General features: G+C 39.6%; 1 long non-coding RNA gene across 2 annotated transcripts in view; it reads left to right on the forward strand.

The window, feature by feature from the left end:
- Positions 1 to 20,345, forward strand: part of LOC134527562 (uncharacterized) — a 122,513-nt gene that overhangs the window by 50,511 nt on the left and 51,657 nt on the right. The gene's annotated exons all lie outside the window — the stretch shown is intronic.

Here is a 20,345-nt window from a genome sequence, read left to right on the forward strand (position 1 = left end):
TATGCTTTGTTTGCGCCAAGGATAAATTGAAAAAAATACAAGCATTGGCCAGTCGCCATTTACACATTGGTCCAATCATGATTGACCAACCATACCGTCAATTTTATAAGCCAAGGAAAAGTAGGTTAAGGTTGATGTGGCTATTGCTGCGTTAACCAAACAAATTTGTTGTTGTTAATGTCATGTTTTGTTTCCGAAATACAACCGATAATCCATAGTAAAGACATTTCGCTTTATTGAAAGAATAAAAACAGGAACGCATACATAACAGAAAGACCGTGTGGTGAAGCATGTTTTGTCCAGCTACCAACTACTTTATAAGAGTAGACGCATTGTAAAATAAAATGTATGTGTGTGAATACAAAATTAGTAGTATTTAATTATGAGACCTCTGCCTACAGATAGTACCTTTAATCATCTCAAACAGTATATTAAGTATTTAAATTTTACCAATGACATCCCTTGGTAATCAACAGTTTAGTAATGCAAATAATTTTAGACACATTTAGCCAATTGTTCCGATTTTGCTATATTTCTTATGTTAATGTTTAATATGCTTTAAACACATTCCAAAATGAAAATTAAAAGTAAACGCATTTAAAAATTATTGTAAGTGTGGTTTTATTGATACCTACGAAATAAAATTTTAATTTTATGTATCACAGTAGTAACGACAGTAAACTCTCAACTAACTTATATGTTTTTGATTCTTTATGTCTCTTCTAATTCACTTTATTTTATGGGGGGATTTAATACAAAACATATAATAATTCTCAATATTTCAGGTTGCTTCTACATCAGCTGTACTCGTAAATGAAAAATGATAACCCGTTAGATTCATGATTTGACATAGTTGTGTGTGAATTAAATCTTGTATATTTTAATAACCATGCAAGTGTGTTTGTTATGTAAATAGTGGGAAGACGCATAACCAATATAAAGAGGCCGGAATAATTCGCGGGTTCACTGACCTGAAGGCTAGCCTCCAAGAATATCTGTGTACTCATGTAGACTACAGCTGCTCAGTGGCTGGTCGCTGACAAAGTGAGAACAAATATTTAGGACCTGCATTTAGTTTCGTCTTTATCGTTGAATCAACGCTCTCCACGAGCAGTCAAATAGGGTAAGAGCCTATCACGAAGTTGGCACTAATTTGTAATTAGTTGAATTCTAGCTTGTTCGTAAAAGAAAACGCGAATTTTTCAGATCTCTACCAATGTAGAAAATAATAAATTAAAATAATTAATATTTTTACCATCAGTGTTTTGCAAAGCCCTTTTGTTCTTGCATGAACTTACAAAACTATGTATTGTGTTGTAATTTTCAATATACTACAGCAAGTATTTACATTGTATTTCTTTTTAACTCAGGCCAAAAAATGAAAAGAAAATTGAAGTTGATAGCTTTGACAGACGCTTGATATGGGACACCATAAAAGAGTTTTACGTAGTCAAGAAAATTGTACCAACAGTAAGTAAACTTATGCCAGTTCTGAGAGAAAATTTGGCTGGAAGTGGAGTCAGTCATCTTTTCGTAGCCTCCTCAAAGATATAGGGTTTGTGTGGAAACGGTCAGAAAAAAAGTGTGTGTTTCTCATTGAAAGGGCCAATATAGTTGTTTGACGTTCAAAGTATTTAACGACAATGAAACAATTAAGAAGAGAAGGGAAACACATATTTTATATTGACGAAACGTGGATAGACACCAATTTAACTTTTAAGAAGTGTTGGCGGTTTAGTGGAAAGTGGAAATAGCAAACAGGCTCATTGTTGTGCACATTGGGTCACAAGAAGGCTTTCTTCCGAATGGACTGTTGGTTTACAAAGCCAATTCGTCAACAGGAGACTATCACGGGCAGATGAATGCTCAAAATGTTGAGAAGTGGGTGTCGCAGCAAGTGTTAGGCCGGCCACACACGTAACGGTATACATGACAGGTAAACCTGCGCAGGTTTACCTGACAGGTATACCTGTGCAAACTAGAGCCCACACACGTAACGGTATACCGTACGTTTAGCTCAGTTGAGAGATGGCGAGCCAACAAGATGAAGATGATAGGATAGCTTTAGTCGGATTGTGTGTGGTTTTAAACAGTAAGAAGAAGAAGTTTAAACGTAAAATGTGGAGTAAAAAGTGGCTTACTAAAAGAAATGAATACACTCATACAAGATTATTGAAAGACTTGAGTGGTGAGCCTACAGACTTCCGTAATTATTTGCGGATGGATGAAGACGCCTATGAAAAGCTGTTGTTACTCGTGACTCCATTAATTGAAAAGAAAGACACGGTTATGAGGAAATCGATTTCTCCCCATGAGAGATTAACTGCGACTTTGAGGTTCCTTGCAACGGGCCGATCGTACGAATGTCTCAAGTATTCTACGTTGATATCACCACAAGCTCTAGGCAAAATAATTCCAGAGACGTGTGAAGCCATCTATAAAGTGCTGAAAAACGTCTATTTACAGGTACGTCAAGCCATATTGCACAGCATATTCTATTGATGTTCTAAATGTCAAGTTAGGTTAAAATTAAAATATTTTAAATTTATTAGAAATTAACTTATATCAAAATTCCCTGATGAATTCCCTTAACGGCTATTCTAATTCAAAAAAGTATAAGAAGAAATATATATATATATTTTAAAAATATAAGTTAAACTAACGTAAAGTTAGCTATTCTATTATAGTTCAACTAACTATAACCCCGTGGTTCTTGAAACTTTGAAGCAAAGAAAACACCTTACGTAATTATTGATTCTGTGGTATATGGGTAAATAAATATACACATGTTATTAAACATTTCTACTTTATTTCATACAAACGTATTACAGTTTTTAAAGGGAATATTTAACTGAGTACAGAGACATGATATTTGATAGTGGGTAGAACATAAAAAAGAACTGTTTGGTAAAACAAAAATGTTTCGTAGTAACATTGAATATAAATAAAGAAACAAAACAGACTATTGATTTTTGTCATAATTAGCTAAGTAATCTGCCATTGATTGATGAGGTGGAATAACGTCATTGCTAACAAATTCAGCTGTTGAAGTTTGTTGTGGATATTGGCCATAAGATACAGTTGCTAGACTCGTTGTGCTCCTACTTGACCCAGGGGTGTTGGTCAAAGATTCGTAGTTGTACGAGCCAGTATTAGGTACGTCAAACATACTCATTTCAGCCTCAAAAAGGAGGTCGTTGATTCTTTTTTCTACGATCAAACCCTGGCGTTTTTCTAAGGCCCTAATTCGCATTGCAATGGATTTGCCCATTATATCATATCTGTCGTCTTGGCATGATGATTTCTGAAAGTGGTCTCTGACTGAGACTAAGACACCAGTTGTCAAGTCTTCAATTTTCTTTTTTTTTTTTTTTGCCAAATTAGGTCGGGAATAAGGAGGTAGGCTTACCGCACGTGTATCTGAGTTGGGTCTTGGGACCACAGGCGAAGGGACCTCGCTATTGATTGATGTTTCTCTGCTCGGTGTTGTAGCTGGTTCATCAACGTCCTCCTGAAAAAAATATTTATGTACTAGGTGTACCCATCCAATTATTACACAACAAAATACTCTTTTACATTGGTTTGGAAATTGTCGATTTAATGGTTTATCCTTGATTTTGAAACCCATAATGTAAACATTGTTTACTCACGTTGAGAACAGTTATTATGAATTTAATTTTGTTCCAGTTTCCTAACACCACTGAGAAATGGAAAGTGATTGCTGAACAGTTTGAAGAGAAATGGAATTTTCCCCACTGCCTCGGTGCCATGGACGGCAAACATATAGACATAGTTCCTCCAGCGGATTCCGGATCATATTATTACAACTATAAAGGCAGACACAGTATGGTACTTTTTGCAATAGTGGATGCTAAATATCGGTTCCTTTTAGTGGATTTTGGGACCAATGGGCGTGTTTCTGACGGAGGTGTTCTTCAAAATATTAAGTTTTATGAAAAGTTACAGAGTGATGAACTTAAGATCCCAAAACCATGCAATGTTACTGAACATTTCAAAGAGGTGCCTTACGTGTTTGTGGCAGATGACGCCTTTCCCCTGTCAATTAACATTATGAAACCTTTCAGACAAGCACAACTAGATTCAGCTGTAAAAGAAATCTATAACTACCGAGTTTCAAGGGCAAGGCACGTAGTCGAGAATGGGTTTGGAATACTAGCCTCCAGATTTCGCATATTCCATACTCAAATCAATTTGGAGCCAGAGAACATAGTAAAGGTAGTAATGGCAACATGTGCATTGCATAATTTCTTGATGCAAACACATCCTACCATTTACGCTCCACCAAACAGTATGTATCAAGAGAATGACGATGACGCTACTACTAATGCTGGGTTAGATACCAATGAATCAAATATGATTGCATTACAACGAGCGAGCTTAGGGAATGTAAATGTGGCCGCCAAAAATCTCAGAGAGGAGTTTGCTACCTACTTCGTCAATGAAGGCAAACTTTCATGGCAAGACCAACGTGTTCTTCGAAACAAAAATTAAAGTGGAAGACTAAGTGAATAATTATCAAGTGAATATATATTTTTAGCTTAGTTGAGTCAATGAAATTCACCAATCCATGCACAAAAAATACATTTATACATATACATTTTGTCATAAAACTACATTTATACATATAAATTTTGTCATAAAACTTTTTTTGTTTTATTCTACCATTTAACATTTAATTAACATCTAATTTAACATTTAACTTGTAAATTAAAGTGTTGTTCAAATAAATTGTTTAACTAGGTAATTGATCTGTCTGGTACTTACTTCCTCAATCTCGCTCCCATCTCCTTCCTCTAAATTGGACATAGATGCACTGGGAATGTCTTGATCACCAAGAAAGTCAAACAAATTTAAGTACCACAATTTAGATACGTAGACATTGTCGGCTGATGCACCAGACTTCATTGACATGTCACGTTTTTTCTTCTCTTTTCGAACATTGCTTCGTAAACTATTAATCTTTCTAATCACAGATTTCTTTGTTGCATCGGGTTCCAGTTCTTTCAACTTGAGCAAAAGTTTCGCATAAGCTGCATCTCTCTTTTCGCGATCGTGATACTCTTTACTTTTTACCCGCCACAGGCACGGCTCGAGTTTATACATATCGATAAAGTCTTCAATTACTTGGTTGCGTTTACGACTCGACATCACTAGCACCAGTAGCCACAAGATAGTCCGCTAACTACAAAACACAAAGACAAAAGACACTCTCTACACAAGGAAGAAGCCTCAACTAAACAAAACAACTGCGCAGGCGGCCGGACGTACTCACACACACGCTCAGGTCTAGGGTATAACTGACGACTGCGCAGGTACAAGATACCAAATCTCCGTTCCTGTCAGGTCACCTGCACAGGTCGCTTCGCCTGTGCAGTTTCGCCTGCAGTGACTGGCACACACGCTCCGGTTTGCCTGCGCAGGTGACCTGTACAGGTTTACCTGTCATGTATACCGTTACGTGTGTGGCCGGCCTTACCAAATCTTCCACCAAACTCTGTGGTAGTTATGGACAATGCACCATACCACTCAAAACAATTAGTAAGTGACATTCGACATTAATGTTGAATTGATTTGTATTGGAGCTACCTGCTTTTGAATTAATAAATTTATATATATACTTTCTTTCTTAGTTTAAGTGACATTTAAAGTTAAAATTGTAATGTTTTCTATAAATGCTGTGTACTTTTTAATGTCTAAATACTGTTCTGCCCTAATATGTTAGTGGTCTAAAATTACTATCGTTATATTTTAATTATTTGAAATGCACTTTCAACTATCTTACCTTAACCTCTTCATGCATGAATTATGAAATTGTAAATACAAAAATTTATCTTCGAATTTTTCTGAAAGAACTACTAAAATATTGAAGTAAATAATATTTTTCAGAATTTTAATTTAATTTATGATTTATTGATGTGTTGCTGTTTGCCACCACCATGCATTTATGTACAACATTATACAGGATGTATAAAACGTAAAACTGATAAAATAATTACATACTTAATTCAATGGACGACTAGAGGTACCCGCCCTCTGACGTCACGGTGTCACGTGATACACTTGGAGAGGGGATGAACTGTGGGAAACAAAACAGTTGCTATATATTGTTGTATATGGCTGCAACCTAGAACGGTGCATCAAGTGATGGTTATTCGTTAAATTGTTTAATAACGGTGCAGTATTGTTCTGTTCCTCATTGTAGGAGCTCAAGTTTAATGCCTGGAATAGCATTCCACGCCTTTCCAAAAAATCCAGAACGTTTAAAATTATGGAAAATAAAAGTTCGCAGGGGCGATCGAAAATGTCCAGTCTCAGCGCACATGCGTGTATGCTCAAAACATTTCGTCGCTGCAGATTATGGAAAAGTAGAATGCGGCGGTAATTTTTAAAGAAGACTGCCGTGCCTAGTGTTTTTACTTTCACATCTCCAAGGAAATTGAAACCCCCACGCAGAAAGCTTCATTATATATCTAATGTAAGTAGGCCGTAAACATGATTACGCTCGCATTCCCGAGAACTATTCAATAATGAAAGATATTACCTATTTAAATATTTTTGTACGGGAAATTAAGTAAAGTTAAGCACTATAAATCACCAATTTGTACGGGTAGCATAAACCTAACGGCCTGTACATACTGCTTATTCGTTAATTTAAACAGTTATGTACTAAGACATAAAAAATGTTATGATGTTTACAAATTATTTGCATGTTTATTATTTTTTCAAACATAACCTACTATCCGTAATCAGCACAAAAACACCCTAAATTATTAAGGTTTACATATCACACCTACATGGCCTAGGTTTTAACTCAATAATTAAAGGTTATGTAATTTTTTAAATATGATTTTTTGTGATCTCATTAAAAAATTCGTTATTATACCATAGAGTTAACAGACTTGAACAAAAACCAAAAAATTAATGGAGATTCAAGTTCATATCACATTTTAATATGGGGCCGGGAGTTGTCAAGCCACTATTAAACCGTTTTTGGGCGTCATACTATATACTTTAGAAACACAAAATATATTTATATCCACATTAGAATAGGCTATATGCAAACAGATTTTCTGGGTTATGCAATGAAGATTAATCTTGTGATAAATACTTTTTAGTTTCGAATCACGAGCTGTCAATCAACATGAAAACTGCAACTTTTCTATACAAAGCGTAAATAATAATTACGTACCCTGCTTTACACGCACAGTATGCGTGAGTAACTTCAAAACCATTAGGTTTCTCCTCTCCACGAAAATAGAAAAACTGGGCATTTTCATTTTTTCTTTGACTTGGATAGCAGTATGCTTTCACAAACACATCTTTCCCACATGTCACAGTCCATTCATCTTTGTAGTATGAAGAAGCAAATAAACTATACTCTTCTTTAGAAAGCCTCTTACTACCTAAATCCCAGACAAACCTAAAACCAGAGCTAATATCAAAAGAATTCAAATTATATAAAGATTTTGTCCACGAAAACTCTCTCAACGTAGCTTCTTCCATGATCAACTGCTGTTTGTTTACCAACTGTTTCCCACAGTTGACAGTGGCGCTTCCGCTGTTGGTTACTTGAACTACTTAGCTCCGCCCCATTTCAAGTCGTCCATTAAAACAAGTAGTGACAAAATAGAATGTGAATAAAGACATAACACTTGGAACATGAAAATTACACGCAGTATTAAACACTGTACCCCCCTTTGTGCTTGTGCCATTGGGTAGTACCTTTATTTATAGTCCTGGAAGCCGCTTATAGCCACACAAATGTTCGTTGAAAAATCCAGAGGGCACAAGGGAGAAACGGAATGTCCAAATGGTGTTCCTCAAGTAAACCTTAGAGAACACTGTGGATCGTTAATATTAATAAAAAAATTAACAACTAGATAAAAAAAAATACAACATGGGTGATTGTGCCATATTCCCTTGTTTATTTGTTAAAGTTAGAATTTTAAAAGAACTATTTCTGTAGTTGGTATTTTCTGAATTTCGAACATATTATAACTTTACAATTTCAATACATAATAATATTAGACAGATTCAATTTACTAATTCAGGGGCCCCTCTAGAAAAAAAAAAAAAAACATAGACAGAGGTTAATAATAATTTTTTTTGCGTAGTCTTTTGTCTTATAATAAAACCTTCGTAAAATCAGTTCTGTTATTTTAACAATATTAAAAGTTCACCGAAGACTGGTCATGACGAGGGGGTCGGGAGAAATAAGAATGTACTGTACCACAAGCATGATCAGGACTTATTGCCGAAAATGTCGTTGAGATGCAATAGCTTCCCGGTCACCGGAGAAGGCTGGTGATTTTCAGGGGCTCTGCGAAGTTGGAGCCGAACTCCAAGAGGTTGGGAGGGTGGTACTCCGGAGATTTGGAACCCGGAACTTTGGAACTTGGGACTTTGCACCCTCATTCTGCTGAGGGTGAATTCCGAAGAAAACGGTCCACGGGATGGCACTCGCGGACGCGGGTCGCGTAAGCGAACATAACTAGATTACTACGGTGATGTAAACAATAATAAAAAAACCAACTAGCTAACTAGAAAAAAGAGACGGGACTACTCCCGAAACTCTGGTAATCACATGCCTAGACTTTGTTGGAGCTCTCCGACAGCAAAAGAAGAAAAACCGACGAATTGGCGGGAGCCAAGTCTCTAAGACGACCGTTCGCGACGAGAGCTCAAGAAAAACTCTCCTCAATTCCCTAAGTGGCACGAGGTAACATCGGCTAGCCCAGGGAAGCTGGGACTCGAGGGGAAGGGAAAATTAGCTGATTGGCCGAAGACGCCTTGGTGGGGGTCGCTCGAAGGGGCTAAAAGAAATTATAAAAAAAAGGGGGGGGGGTACGTTCTGTTGGTCGGGCGGTGCTGCTCTCTAGGTAGGTGACACGAGAGACTAAGGGTTAGCCGACAGCTCCGGGACGAGCGGGAAGCCTACTTACAGGCGTTCGGGGGTAATTTAGTTCAAAACAGTGCCACTAGATGGCACGGGTGAGTCGTTTGGCGCTAGCAAATGGCCCCGAAGAGCCTGGCGGGGCGTGCCCAGGAGAAAACATGAAGGGGTGGGGGGGGATGGGGAAACTGCACTGTCTGTGAGAAACGACGGCCGTTCGCGACGAGACGTTATGCTAACGTCGGGTGGGACATGAGCCGCGCATGACAAAAGGTGCACATGTCATGCTGCTACTCGGATCTGAGCTCGTCGTGAGAGATTGTCGATGGCAGCTGTTCCTGTCACGAGAGGGGATCGAAATGACAGATGGGAGGCGTGTGGCTAGGCGAGGAAAATTTGAAACGCCCTGCTGAGTTTAGCAGGCATCGGCGAGAATGCTGGGGGGGTGGTGGGGGGGGGGGGGGGGCTTAGGCTTGGGAACTTGGCAGGGCCACTGCTATAACAAACTTTAGGTGAGGGTGTACACTGAGGGGGGGAAAAATTAAATTGAGTCTCAAATTTAATACGTAAAATTCAGATTAAAAAAAATTGAAAATTTTTGAAAATAGGGCCGAAAATCTAAATTGGCGGCACATACTCCCCCGCTGAAAGGCGGAGCCAGGGTAAGCGACCAGAAGTAAGCAAAAGGTCAAGAGAACTGACCGACTTACCCTGTACCAGAATCGACTAACATAAACTACTAACCATAAACGGTCTCCTTAATACTTAACACACATGATAACACTTCATAAACAAACTTAAGAACTAAGTGGCGCCACTTTAATCTAGACATCTTATCCTAACATACATGTAAACTTTACTGCATTAATACACTTACAATTTGTGCCAGCACTCTTACAAACTAGTACCATGGTTTTTTTTTCTTATAACTAGGACCTAGGATTTGTGTTCAGACTCAACAGCACGTGTTGAGTGAGGCATGCCGAATTTTGACTTTAGCTCCTTGGTTCGGAGTAAAAAGGGAAGAAGGAGGCACCTACTTCAGGTTAGGATGCACTTTCTTCAGGTGCGAAATATGCGCACGAGTAAAGAAGGCACCAGAACTGGGGTCGGCTAAGGCGACTGTTACTGGTGTTAGAAAGCGTTGGATTTGCCAAGGACCACTCCAACGGTAGGCGAGTTTGGCTGATCTCTTATCGATCGCCTTGCTTTGTGTGTGTGATTTACACAACACCAAATCGTTTATTCTATAGGGATTGTCAGCACGTCCCTTATTGTACCTTTTCTTACTGGTTTCGTGGGCCAGGTTTAAATTTTTCTGAGCACGTCTCCAAACGTCCTTTATATCACGTGGGTCGTCTGGCAGAAGATCATTTAAGGACCAGAGATTTGAGAGCGGGTTGTTGGGTCTGTAAGTGAACATGAGTTCGAAAGGTGTTGTTTTATGTCCTTCGTGACGAGCATAATTAAATGCCATCTGTAACCATACAAGGTTGGTATCCCACTTATCCTGCGAGTTCGCATGGTATGCTATTAGAGCAGACCGGAGGTTCCGATTGAAACGTTCCGCATGAGAAGGCTGTGGATAATACGGGGAGGTGGTCACATGTTGAATGCCATGTGAGAAGCACATATTTTTGAATTGTCTGGATGTGAATAGGGATGCGTTATCTGATACAATAATAGAGGGTAGACCAGATATCTTGAAGATATTGTTTTGCAATGCTCTTATTGTAGTTTCTCCTGAGTGGAATGAGCCAGACGAATTTGGAGAAGGCATCTATGCATACAAGAAGCATGGAATGTCCAATTTTAGATCGGGGGAAAGGTCCCACAAAATCTATAAATAATTTTTGCATTGGTCTTTCGGCCACATCAGAAGTAAGGAATCCGAATCGTGTTTTCTGAGCGGGTTTGCTCAGTGCACATAATTTGCACAATTTTATTCTCTCAGCAATGTCCTTGTGCATTCCGTCCCAGCTAAAATGGCGACGTATGCGCAATTGTTTTGTAGGTGCCCAGATGTGCTCCAATCGGTGAGGTATGATAATACCTAAATACCATGTCTCTTAGGTTTTGAGGGAGGACAATTTTGAATGTTTTGCTTTGTTATGTGCGCCTGTACAACAGTCCTTTTGAAAATTTATAGTATTTTGGAGGTGAATTTGATTTCATGTCTTGAATAATTTGTGATAGGTAGGAGTCTGAGTTTTGATGACTCTGCAAATCCGAGAAAGCTAAAGGGAAATCGGTGAGAAGTGCCTGACACGAAATCGTAGGTTCCTCCTGAAGATTAGAGTTGGAGGGGTTCTCGAACATTCGAGAAAGAGTATCAGCTACTATATTTTGTGAACCTCGAATATGCCGAATGGTGAACTTTAGTGATGAAATTTTTGCAATCCATCTGCCAAGCTTGCCTAATTGTTTGGGGTGGGCCAAAAGCCAAGCAAGGGCCTGATTATCGGTTTCTAACAAAAATTCTTTGTGTTCAAGATACTGCCTAAATTTATCTATTCCGAAAACGACAGCTAGGCACTCGAGTTCGTAAACAGATGAAGACTTCTTTTCTTGATGAGTCAGAGTGCGCGAGGCGAAAGAAATCGGTTGTCTGTGTCCATCAAAGTCTTGGGACAATACTACTCCCAAAGCTACGCTGGATGCATCGGTTTGGAGAATAAATGGCTTAGTAAAATCTGCCATTCGGAGCACTGGTGGGCTGATGATTGCCTGTTTCAAGTAATTAAATGCTTTGTCCTGTTCTGGGCCCCACTTAAATGCTGAATTTTTCTTTCTCAGGGCGTTGAGTGGAGCTGCCTGTTCCGCAAAATTAGGAATAAATTTGGAATAAAAATTAACCATGCCAATAAATCTTGAAATGCCTTTAGTGTCTTTAGGCGGCTGAAAATCTACGATAGCCTGTGTGCGGCTTGGATCAATCGTTACTCCTTTACTTGAAATAATATGGCCCAAAAATGAGATTTCAGGGACAGCGAATTTCACCTTTTTTGTGTTTACAGTTAAGCAAGCATGGCGTAATCGTTCCAGGACTTGAGTCAAATGAGTTATGTGTTCCTCAAAGGACTCTGAATAGACCACAACATCGTCTAAGTAGTTGAATACAAATTTAAATTTAAGATCGCCGAAAACTTGATCAAGGAGGCGAGTTAAAACTTGTGCGCCAGTAGCTATTCCAAAAGGGACTACTTTATACTGATATAGGTTCCAGGGTACACAGAACCCGGTGATGTGTTTGGATTGAGGAGTTAAAGGTATTTGGTGGTAAGCTGAATTTAGGTCAAAAACACTAAAATATTTGGCCTTACTAAACCAATGACAAGCTGAATTGAGGTCAGGGAGTGGAATTTGTTCAACGTCTATCTTCTGATTGGCTAATCGATAGTCGATAACTAGGCGGTGACCTTGACCTTTGGGAACCAAGAAAGCAGGTGACGAATAACTAGAAGTTGAAGGCTCAATCACATCCTTATCAAGTAAGTCCTGGATGTGTTCTCGCATAATTTGCATTTTGGGTCCTAACAACTGATAAGGGTGACATCTCACTGGCGTTTTGTCCAAAAGTTTAATTTCATATTCAATAAGGTGGGTACGTCCTAATTTTTCTGTCAAAACATCAGAAAAACAGTTACATAAATTTTGTACCTCTGTTTGTTGAGCTGGTGTAAGATGGTCCAAATATGATTCATTTCCATCTTTGACACTTGTGCGAATGGCTTTAACCTTACCCTGACATTTTGTTCCCGGCGAGTCAAAAGAGATATTAACTTGTTTATTAAATTTAAACTTAAAATTTCTTGCTTGCAAATCAATTATCAATCCTGTTTTGGCTATGAAGTCTGATCCAAAAATTAGATCTGTTGCTAGATCCTGTGCAACTAGAAATGGGAAAGTCCAGGAGAATAAGTCGATTTTAATTTTAAGTAAGGCAATTGTGTTCACTTTTAATGGCTGCTCTGATGCAGTCACACATTGGATATTAACTGGTTCAGTTTTGTGAATTACTTTTTCTTTCTGTAAAACTTCAAACAGATGCCCAGAAATGAAACTTCGGACTGAGCCTGTGTCGATCAGTCCTGGAGTTTCGTGGTTGCCAATTAAGGTTTTGGCATAAGGTAAAACTGTATGTAAATTTGCAAAAATATTATGACAGGTCCTCTTGTCTTGTTTTGGATTGATGCAGTGTTTACAGTACTCTGTAGGCTCATTATAATTTTTTATGTTTTTAGACTTAGTTGCCAATGTGTTTGTCTGTTGGTTATAGGTTTGTTTTGAATTGGACGGTTTTTTGGAAATTTTTTGTTTCTTTTTGCGTTTTCGTTTTGTCTTGTTTTCGCCTGGAGGGTGGCGATTTTCATTGACTGAGTTATGCCAATCAGTTTGTTTATTTGGTGGCACAGAAAGAAAACTTTCTGGCCACCTACCTACATGTTTTTTGGTTTGTGTTGGTAGTGAAAAGGCTGTTTGTTTTTGCTGTAACATTGTTCAATTACATGTCCGGATCTCTTACAGTATTCACAAAATGGTATGTTTCCCTGCTGTTGCCTATAATTTCCCTGGTGATTACTGTGAGGCTGTGATTTAGGGTGATTGTTAGTGTTCGTGCTTCCCTTGTTGGAGTTTTGGGAGGTCGAGAAAATGGGATGATTAGCCGGGAAATCTGGATAGCGGTTCCTTTGGTAATCGGCAAATTCTACATTGGTAGCATGAATACACAGTCTGTCCAGCTCGGCAAAGTTCTGTGGTCGGGTCTGGAAGACCGCTCGTGACCTTTCGGCAGGATTAATGCCATCAAGAATATTTGATACGATTTCATTCTCTGTGACTCCTAAACGAAGAACTAGGGCCGCTTCTTTAATGTCGGCGATGTACCTGGACAAAGGCTCATTCCTGTGTTGTAATCTATTATACCAGTCAAGCCTGAGATTCGCAGCATCCTGGCAGGAATAAAAAAACTTATTACATCTGCATGGTATTGATCAAAAGTTAAATTATTTTCAATGGCCACCGAGGTTCTTTCACTCAAGGGCGGCTGTGTAAGAGGGAAAACTAATTCGAAAAGTTCCCTCGTTGGTATGTTGCATTTTTGGTGCAACCTAATAAGTTGTCGTAGAAATTCAATTAATTTCTTTGGGTCCAAACCATTGGTTTCAGGTAGATTATTTAGTAGCCTTTCGGCTGGGTGGGGAATTTTGCTGTAGAAATGCGAACTATGGCCTTGAGGTTCTGATGTTGGTGGTTGGTGCTGTGTAGTCGCTGGTTGTTCATTAGACAAAGGGGGGTGGAGGCTGTGTCGCGGAAGAGGGGCGGCAGGGGCGAGTGGAAGGTATGTGGTTGAGGGACTGACCTGTGGTATTTGTGGATCGGGTATTGGAATGGTTGGCATGACAGTTGTTTGTGCCCTTATTTCTGTCGAGGTGGATGTGACTGGCTGTGCTGAGGGTGTGATTGGGATGCTAAATGCCAAGGGGGAGGGGTGACGTTCAGGGGTGGTTTGAAGTGATGAGAAGGGGGATGTGAATTGATGGTATGGATTGAAAATGGCTCCTGAGGTGGGTGGAAAACACACGGATTGGTAAGGGTATGTGGAGTATTCTGGAGGAGGTCTGGTGTAAGTGACCTTGGTAACTGTCTGCGGTATTGGTCTGATGACCGTCCCGGGTGGAAACCACACGTGGGTGGATGGCTGACTGACAGTAGTGAATGTGGGTGGACTAGGAAGTTGATTTGTGGAAAATGAAACTGGAAAAGGTGATGCAGGGAGGAGTGGAGGGGAGACTGGTAATGAAGCGCCCTGAGTGGTCTGTGTTTGTGCTCGTTGTGTGTCAGTTTTAATCTCTTCGAGGGGTGGTGTGTTCACTTCAGACCTTTGTGTCTGGATGTCGGGAACTAACCCAGTCGCCTCGAGGCTTGTGTTTTGTAGAGCATTGAGTCTAGTTCTCAACTTGAATCGGAGATTAGGGATCTGCTGACGACATTTGTCTATTTCCTTTTGATAAACCCCATTTAGTTTGCCTTTTGACAATATTACCAGGTTTGCTAGCCTGCTGGCAACGTGATCGAGTCGGGCGATCATTCTTAGTATGTGGGGTTTGTTTGTTTCGGTGGACACTACATTTGCAAATGCTGCAATATCTTGGACTTTACTGGTGGTGACAGTAAATTCACTAATAGGGTCTAAGTTCAAATTTAGAAGTGAGTGTTGTGTTTGTGGTTGGCAAGACCTGAGTCTTTTTCTCAGCTCTTGGGCGTCTCCTGAAGTGGACTGCCCACGAAGTGCTAACTCGTAGATCACCTCGTCTTTCAAAAGATACTCTGGAGTAATCATAGTGAAAATCAAATTTAGTGTACCCTTAAACCACAGAAGGCTTAAGAAGGAGTGAGCGTCTGCTCACAATGACCTTGAACCTTACCCTAGGCTTACTTACTAAACATAAAAACACTCTTAACTTAACTTATACTAGTGACTCACAAGGAGCCTTATTATTTTTTTCTTTCTGGTCGCCACCCTGGTCGCACAGATTCTAAACCCACAAATTGTAACGCAAAAATTACGTTTGTCAGGAGTAATGACCTTTAAACAACAAGGGAGGGGAGGTTCCTCTCGCTCGGCGGGCGTGCGCGCTGATTAGATAAGTCGACACCGCGCCCGTCGCTGTTTGGGTTGCGGGGGTGTGAGGGGGGGGAGAGAGGAAGGCCGTAGTGGAGGCACGTTTAACTGATAACACACGTGCGCGCAGCCGAACACTGGCCGCGAAACGGAGTGGGTGGGGAGGTCAGCTGGGAGGCGCGAGGAAACACTCGCCTGTCTACTGATGTGCAGCGGCCATATTCAACATGGCGGACACTCTATGGTCCGTAAAAAAAAAATACCGGACTATACGTACACATACTCATTAATAAAAGGGAGATAAAAGAATTCTAATGATGAGTGTAAATTTTCATGCAAAAAGACTTACTATAGTAAATAGATATAAAAATACGCGTTAATTGGCCAGTCAACGTTTACAATTCTATAAACTAAAGTTAAAAATTATTTTAAAAAACTGTTTACACTTATTATCATTTAGTTTGAAAGTATTTGTAATTTAGCCAAAATAATAGCAATGACCACAATAAATACAGTTTTGATGCAAAATTACGTTATTACAGATCCGATAAATTATATAAACTAAAGTTACTGCTATCACTTCTTGAACTCTCTTTATGTTCTATTTAAAATATACCCTGTCAAAAATTTATTAATTTAAATTAAATTTTTTTTTCTTTTTTTTCTCTCTATAACTATGCTTATAAAGTATGCTTCTAACAAACCACGCTCTGCTACCACTTTCTGAACCCCCCTTTGTGCTTGTGCCAATGGGTAGTACCTTTATTTATAGTCCTGGAAGCCGCTTATAGCCACACAAATGTTCGTTGAAAAATCCAGAGGGCACAAGGGAGAAACGGAATGTCCAAATGGTGTTCCTCAAGTAAACCTTAGAGAACACTGTGAATCGTTATATTAATAAAAAAAATTAACAACATGGGTGATTGTGCCATATTCCCTTGTTTATTTGTTAAAGTTAGTATTTTAAAAGAACTATTTCTGTAGTTGGTATTTTCTGAATTTCGAACATATTATAACTTTATAATTTCAATACATAATAATATTAGACAGATTCAATTTACTAATTCAGGGGCCCCTCTAGAAAAAAAAAAAACATAGACAGAGGTTAATAATAATTTTTTTGCGTAGTCTTTTGTCTTATAATAAAACCTTCGTAAAATCAGTTCTGTTATTTTAACAATATTAAAAGTTCACCGAAGACTGGTCATGACGAGGGGGTCGGGAGAAATAAGAATGTACTGTACCACAAGCATGATCAGGACTTATTGCCGAAAATGTCGTTGAGATGCAATAGCTTCCCGGTCACCGGAGAAGGCTGGCGATTTTCAGGGGCTCCGCGAAGTTGGAGCCGAACTCCAAGAGGTTGGGAGGGTGGTACTCCGGAGATTTGGAACCCGGAACTTTGGAACTTGGGACTTTGCACCCTCATTCTGCTGAGGGTGAATTCCGAAGAAAACGGTCCACGGGATGGCACTCGCGGACGCGGGTCGCGTAAGCGAACATAACTAGATTACTACGGTGATGTAAACAATAATAAAAAAACCAACTAGCTAACTAGAAAAAAGAGACGGGACTACTCCCGAAACTCTGGTAATCACATGCCTAGACTTTGTTGGAGCTCTCCGACAGCAAAAGAAGAAAAACCGACGAATTGGCGGGAGCCAAGTCTCTAAGACGACCGTTCGCGACGAGAGCTCAAGAAAAACTCTCCTCAATTCCCTAAGTGGCACGAGGTAACATCGGCTAGCCCAGGGAAGCTGGGACTCGAGGGGAAGGGAAAATTAGCTGATTGGCCGAAGACGCCTTGGTGGGGGTCGCTCGAAGGGGCTAAAAGAAATTATAAAAAAAAGGGGGGGGGGGGTAAGTTCTGTTGGTCGGGCGGTGCTGCTCTCTAGGTAGGTGACACGAGAGACTAAGGGTTAGCCGACAGCTCCGGGACGAGCGGGAAGCCTACTTACAGGCGTTCGGGGGTAATTTAGTTCAAAACAGTGCCACTAGATGGCACGGGTGAGTCGTTTGGCGCTAGCAAATGGCCCCGAAGAGCCTGGCGGGGCGTGCCCAGGAGAAAACATGAAGGGGTGGGGGGGGATGGGGAAACTGCACTGTCTGTGAGAAACGACGGCCGTTCGCGACGAGACGTTATGCTAACGTCGGGTGGGACATGAGCCGCGCATGACAAAAGGTGCACATGTCATGCTGCTACTCGGATCTGAGCTCGTCGTGAGAGATTGTCGATGGCAGCTGTTCCTGTCACGAGAGGGGATCGAAATGACAGATGGGAGGCGTGTGGCTAGGCGAGGAAAATTTGAAACGCCCTGCTGAGTTTAGCAGGCATCGGCGAGAATGCTGGGGGGGTGGTGGGGGGGGGGGGGGGGGGGGCTTAGGCTTGGGAACTTGGCAGGGCCACTGCTATAACAAACTTTAGGTGAGGGTGTACACTGAAGGGGGGAAAAATTAAATTGAGTCGCAAATTTAATACGTAAAATTCAGATTAAAAAAAATTGAAAATTTTTGAAAATAGGGCCGAAAATCTAAATTGGCGGCACAACACAAATCATATTACTTGAGAAATAACAGTCATTTGTATACTTGAAATATTTTTGCATTGATAATATACCCTTTTTACTGTGTATGGAATCTTTGCATGCAGTCTGGAAAAACAGCCACCTGACACTTGCTACAGATATATCGTTTCCTCTTCTTGCATGTATCATCACAGCATCTCATTTCACGTCCTTCTGCTTTCTTAGGCCAGTTTCATATCCATCAAATTGTACTTGCGGTGTTACTGTGAGTGGTACCGTCTTCTTTTTTGATAGTACAGCTTCTTCCAAACTAGACGGTCGACCTCTTTTTCTTACTTCGGTTGTACCAAGAGCAATAAGTATATGTGCCACAGATGCTTTGAAGGTCACAAATGGAATTTTTTCATTCTTTGCTTCTTTGTATGAAATCCACTCATTTACCAATGCCATGTTCAGGAGATGGAAAAATACAAGCAAATACAATTTATTTGACTTGAATGCATGTGGGTAGTGAGCAATAATTCTGTCAGCTAAGTCGACCCCACCCATGTGTCTATTGTATTCTCCAATAGAGAATGGACGCGGTATTTCCAAAATGGTTTTTGCTTTACGGTCCCGTCTGTGTACCTCACTTTCAGGTTGAGCTCCAGCAAAAGAAGATATTGTGTGAACTTCTTTGTTGTCCATCCATCTAACCACTGTAATGTTATCATCAGATGTCGCAACTGTATAACTTCCTCTTTGTAGAAGTTTTCCTGGAACTAGTTTCTCAGCAACCCCTGGAGCCCTATTTATTCTGAGGGTCCCCAAAACCAAAATGTCATCACTCCTTAGTTTGCGAATCAATGGTAGACTTGTGAATAAATTGTCTATGAACAGTTTGTGGTTCGTGCCATAACCTCATTACAGTATCACCAACTGGGCCCAACGTGCTGCGACTATTCTTATCTTTCCCACTGTAAAATTCGAAACACTGTATGTATCCAGAAGAGCTTGCTCTAACCCAGACTTTGAACCCCCATCGTTTTGGTTTCCCTCTAATATATTGTTTCATTCTACTCCTGCCCTTGAAAGGTATGATCATCTCAATTGCATGATTTTCTTCAGGGCTCTGGCCAGCCTGGAATGAATTATGTAGGGCAATAATGACAGGTGTCAACTTCCAGAAACAACCTGAAGCTTCATCTGTAGGATTAGATTCATTGTTTACAAAATAAAGCGTTTTATTTCCTCGAAGCGATTTAGAGACATTGTATTTCACATCAAGTCAAACCTCATACCCTGAATTGAACTGCAATACATTCTCACACTTGGGTAATGAATGTAAATCATGATAATATTTATGCCAAGAAAAGTATGTATTTCCTTCTTCATCACTTTGAAATTTATTTTACCACACAGGAAGGCATATTGGTTTGTCTCAAATACAATTCTATCAATCAAGTCATCTGGCAAAAATGATTTCAAAAAACCATAAGGAATATTTCCTTGAACATTCACACTGTGACTTCCAGTAAATGCTGGAGGGGGAACATTACTACTGAAAGCATTGTCTCTTCCAGCATGCCACACAGTTCTTTCCCTAACATGAACTGCAGTTGGTGGGGCTGGGGGTACTGCAGCTTTTGTGTTGGAAACCAAATGATTGGAAGTCGGTATATGTGCAGCTTCATAATCAGAATTAAAAATACCTGAACTATCTTGCCTTTCACCACAGTCCTGCCTCATCCTCTTGTCATTCGTATCTTCGCCATAACAGTCCTAAAACATATTTCAACACCGTACATATAAAATCCGAAATCTTATTGGGATATTCCCTTTAAAATATGGCTATAAATAAAATAAAAAAATTGGTTGTCTGTAAAGTCGGTTTACGGACGATAGTTTAACGTGACGTCATAACAAAACATTGATGAAATGATTGATCCAGAAGAAAATTTAATATATTCGGCCTGAGACTGAGCCGTAATAGGTTTTTGCAACCAAACCATATAGGCATTAAAAATATTATATTCTTTGAGGAAGAAATTTTTTTTAAAAATTTGTTTATCTTTTGTGTGATAAAATCTACCTCTGCTTACTTTTATGAATAAAATTGAATCATTTTTATTGAATTATCACTATTTTGTATGGATACAAAGGAGTGAAATGAAATCTACAAATTAATTAATAAATTTACTTTTATATGTATTCATTAATTCAAATATATTTATTACTTTTGAAGTGTCGTGCGCGCCGTATTTATTTTTACAAGTACAAAAAAAATTTTCAGCCGCCTATC

Source organism: Bacillus rossius, chromosome 1 (genome assembly GCF_032445375.1).
Source record: "Bacillus rossius redtenbacheri isolate Brsri chromosome 1, Brsri_v3, whole genome shotgun sequence".
NCBI lineage: Eukaryota > Metazoa > Arthropoda > Insecta > Phasmatodea > Bacillidae > Bacillus > Bacillus rossius.